General features: G+C 29.3%; 1 pseudogene; it reads right to left on the bottom strand.

Moving 5' to 3' along the window:
• Positions 1-2,944: 2,944 nt before the first annotated feature.
• On the bottom strand, positions 2,945-5,391 carry LOC150032172 (uncharacterized; annotated as a pseudogene).

A 5,391-nucleotide genomic window follows, 5' to 3' on the forward strand; every position in this document is an offset into this window, starting at 1 on the left:
AAAATTTTCAATTTTATGTGAATGTTAAAAAAAGAAAATTTCAAAAATAGAAAAATAAAGGAAGCTATTTACCCAAAATAGTGAAATTTATTTATTTTCAATAGAGACAGATAGATGTTGATAGAAGTTTATTAATATTTTTTTATACTATTTCTGTAAATAATTTGACATTTTTTTCTATATGTTAAAATTTCTCTAAAAAAATTCTAAAATTACTTATAATTTTTAAAATTTAGGAATTAAATAGATAAACTTTCAATTTAAGAGACTACATTTATAATTTTCACACAATTAATCAGATAATAGATTGAACTAGAACCACCAAGATTTTTTTTTGGGGAATTTTATGGGACATCTTAGTTTAATGGTTTACAAACATTTTAGTATAATTCATAATATAATACAGAACAAGAATCTTAGTTTATTATTATTATTTTTTTTAGGAGAATCTTAGTTTGTTGATCAATTATTAAATATAAAGTAGGCATATATAAAAAGCAACCAAAAGCATGCACACTAACCCACATTATTCTATAAAGCTGTTTATATGTGCATTGTCAATTACTATTAAAATAAAAAAATTATTACAAGATCATAATTTAGAATTTTTTTGATACCTTATCTTCATAACTAAGTTTCTACATCTGAAAACAAAAATAAGCTATATTATCGCGTTGATCGAAACCATATGTCTATTATCTATAAGAACTTTTGTTTTGTAGCCTTAATTATTTGCAAAAGAAAAAAAAAAAAGGTTCGTCGAGCTTTCGTTCTCTCCCCAATTTTTCTTTACACCCATTAAATTACAGAACAAACAATTATAAACATAAAATTTAAACTCTAAACATAAAGTTTAAGGATGTAGTTCACGAAATTTGAGTTTTGGCGAGTAGATTGAGTAATGTCTTCTTCTCATATAATTCTCGTGAGTGTAACAAAGTTGCTCATACTATATTGTTTTTATACGGCTGGTTTTGATAATTCTTTTGGTTTTCTTGACTCTTCTATGTCTGAAAATGTTGGGTGTAGTTGGATTTCTAGGTTTTCGAATTGGGTTTTGGACATATAATTCTTGGTGACTCTTCTTACCCTTCTTGTAGCATAGTATTTAAAAAAGTCGAGGATTATTAAAAAAGGGTCACATTTATCATTCCATAATGAAAAATTGGTGTGTAATCGTAATGAGATTCTATTGATAGATCAATCATAATGAGCCACAATCCCAAACATATTTGGATATTGCTTTTGATCAGGTTTAATTAGAATTATAAATCTGTCACATTACCATTACCGTTCGACACTGAATGGTAATAGTACTAATAACAGTAAATGTGACAGATTCATCATTACAAGAAATATCACTTACAATAGCATTAGAAAAACGCCATCGTAGATTTTCCATAGTGTTTTCAAAATGCTGTCGTAGCCCATGTTTTTGAAAGTCTATGACTCTCTATAGCATTTTTTCAATGCTATAAAAAGTCCATTTTGACAGCGCATATATGATGCTATGAAAACTTTTTATAGCGTAAAAAAAATGCCATCGAAACGTTTTGATAGTGTTTTTATAGCACTAGAAAAGCGCTAACAAAAAAAAAATTCAATAGTGTTTGTCTAACGCTAAAAAAAGTTATTGAAACGTTTTGATAGCGCTTTTTCAACACTATAAAAAACGCTATGAAAATGTTTCAATAATATTTTTAATAATATTGTAAAAGCGCTATAAAAGAGTTTTCATAACGTTTTATAAATGCTGTCGTAGCCGATGTTATTAAAAGTCCTCCACTTTCCATAGCATTTTTGTACAACTATTAATATTGCTATAGAAAGTTGACATATGACACTATAATTCAATGTTATGGAAAAGTTTCATTGTATTGGAAAGAGTACCATAAAAAATTTTCATAGCAATAAAAAAAATGTTATAAAAGACGTTCCATAGCGATTTTAGACACGCTATTGAAAGTCCCTTATTTTGTTTAGCATTTTTTCATCCTAATGGAAAAAAGCTATAAATACCCCATCTTCAAGCATGAATTTAATGTTAATAAACTTCTATAGCATTTTATGTAGTAGTAAAAATAATTCTATAATTGATCTTTAATAGCATTTGTTAATAATATTCTTTTAGATTTTACAATTTTTTTGGCAAATATTATTGTAGAATTAATTATAAACATATATTTATAGAAGTTGCTTGCCCATATTATTGTCTAGATGAAGAAAGATATAATTCATATCTCTTCCAAATCTATAATCATAATTATAACCAAAATCTTCAAATTTATAGCATACAAAAAGAAATAAAACACTATATTCATCCAAAAGGTTTGATATAGTCATAAAAAATATGTTCCAACAAAGTTCTTACCTAATAGAACAAGTTGTAAATTCTTAATCCAAATAAAATTACATATATAATCCCAAATAGTTGATACAATCAAAAGAGATGTTTAGATTATAGTGATACCAAATTTCTCCCACACAAAATATGTAGCTCCGATGTTTGTCATCATATCAATCACCTAATAAAGAAAAACAAAATAGCTTTCATAAATCATCGTGATAAAAAAAATAACTTTCATAAATCATCGTGATCTAATTCTAACAAAAAAATTAGCTAATGGACTAAATATATACTTAATTCACAAAGAAATAAATTAATTTTCTTACATAGTTTGACTTTATCCATTGACCATGTAACAGTAGTGCCCACGACATCGTCAATAACAATAATGTCAAATGTAGGCCTCCATAAGAAGGAATATAGTATTTTTATCATATCAACCCACACACAAACTGCATTCGGACTAAGAGGTATGTGATGGACAAGGATTGATGGATCATTGGAAGACCATCTACCTTCAGCAACGACTTCTCCTGAACCAACCCAATCTAGCAGCAAACACTTAGGTAATAACACTCTTTTTCACCCATAACATGGTTAGAAAATTTTCAAACAATAATAATTTTGAATACTAAATGAAAAGAAAATTTATAAATGAGTTTACCGGTGGAGAACTTAGGATTGGAACTAGAATATCTGCCGATATTGATACTCTAATAGTATTATTAGAATTTTGTTCGCTAATTTTTCCTATAGAAACAATATATTGAAAATGTCATATAAAACATAATTTAAATAGATAAAGAGATTTAAAGACAAATTCACCTTGTCCTTTATTAAGGAAGCTACCAACGCTTTTTAGCTCATCTACATCTGATGTTAGGTTATTGCATTTTCTTTCAAGAGATGCAATAGTCTTATCTTTCTAAGTTGATTAGACACCTTTGGTTTAGACACATCAAATCCTAATCCTTGTACATGACCATGATCGGGACCGAAACTCTACTAATTGCATCGTCAATTATACTACCTGAAGGAGACGTTCCCACACAATTTTGTTCAATAAACTCCTAACAAAAAATCATAGTAAAACCATTCAAATGCCAAGAAGCTAATAAGCCATTTGGAGGGGGAGAAGGGGAGGATGCCTTTTAACCAACACAAATTCACAACATTTACAAACTCCTACTTCAACTAAATCACTACTAAAATGGCAACAAGTGACCACTTAAATAAAAACAACCCAACAAAGCATTGAACATAAAAAAAAAATCATTTGGGGGAGGGGGGAGGGGAGGGGAGGGGAGAGGATGCCTTATAACCAACACAAATTCACAACATTTAGAAACTCGTACTTCAACTAAATCACTACTCAAATGCCAACAAGCCAACAGAGATCACTTAAATAAAATCCAACAAAGCATTGAATATATAAAAAATCATTTAAGAAGGGGAGGGATGCCTTATGACCAATGTAAATTCACAACAATTACAAACTGCTACTTCAACTAAATCACTACTTAAATGCCAACAAACCAACAAGAGATCACTTAAATAAAATCCAACAAAGGATTGAATATAAAAAAAAAATCATTTATGAGGGGGGTAGAGGGGATGTTTTATGACCAACACAAATTCACAACATTTATAAACTCTTACTTCAACTAAATTGATACTCAAATGCCAACAAGCCGACAAGAGACCGCTTAAATGAAATCCAACAAAGCATTAAATATAAAAAAAATCATTTAAGAGGAGGGGGAGGAGGGGATGCCTTATGACCAATATGAATTTACAATATTTACAAATTCCTACTTCAACTAAATCGCTACTTAAAGGTCAACAAGCCGACAACAGATCACTTAAATAAAACCAACCCAATGAAATATTGAACATAAAAAAAATCATTTAAGAGAGAGAGGGGGAGGGGATGCCTTATGACCCATGTGAATTCATAACATTTACAAACTCCTACTTCAACTAAATCATTACTCAAATACCAACAAACCAACAAAAGATCATTTAAATAAAATCCAACAAAGCATTTAATATAAAAAAATCATTTAAGACGCGGGGGGGGGGGGGGGGGGGGGGGGGGTAGAGGCAAACACAAATTAACAATAGTTAAAAACTCTTACTTCAACTAAATCACTATTCAATGCCAACAAGCCAACAAGAAGATCACTTAAATAAAACCAAACTAATAACCATTACTTAAAAAGAAATCATTTTAGGAGGGAGGGGGATGCCTTATGACCGATGTGAATTCACAACATTAACAAACTCCTACTTCAACTAAATCACTACTCAAATACCAACAAGCCAATAAGAGATCACTTAAATAAAATCCAACAAAGCATTGACCAATGTGAATTCACAACAAATGCCAAGATTAAAAAAAAAAGGCACATATAACTCAATTTCCAACAAATACTAGTAATCCCACGAGAGAGATTTATACAACTCAGGAAATATAAAAAATTAAGAAAAATACAAAAAATAATCTAACCAAAGTTTTGATCACTTGTGAGTTAATAGGTTTTCCATATTTCTTCACATGTGTCTTTGTCCAAACATCTATTCGGATAATTGGAGTTGAAGAAGAAGAATTTTTCTACATGGAAAAAAATATTTGGTTATATATTATCTCTAGTGCTAATTATAATAATGTTATTAGTATTACATAAGTATATACCAAATCTTCAGCTAGTCGAGCATAGCCTCTATGACTACATGTGTGTGGAAGTTGCTTTTTTTTTTCATCTCCTTAAATTTCTTGCTTTTTGCTTGAAATCATACTCAAAGTAATCAACAAAGGTACAAAGATTAAACCTGTTTTCATACCTTGAATCAAATAAATAAATTTACTCAATAATTATATCACATACCTTAAATTTTGCACTTGTTTTGTCTTAGATAAAGTCATTCCAATCATGTATTGAAGAAATATTATCTGGCTTTAATTTATTCAACTCATCGTCATTTGAAGTTTGTCCAATTTTACTCACTAGGCGAGATTTGCTTGTTTTCCATAGCTCACCCAT

Source organism: Benincasa hispida, chromosome 12 (genome assembly GCF_027475165.1).
Source record: "Benincasa hispida cultivar pf3 chromosome 12, pf3_genome.v1.1, whole genome shotgun sequence".
In the NCBI taxonomy this organism is placed as follows: domain Eukaryota; kingdom Viridiplantae; phylum Streptophyta; class Magnoliopsida; order Cucurbitales; family Cucurbitaceae; genus Benincasa; species Benincasa hispida.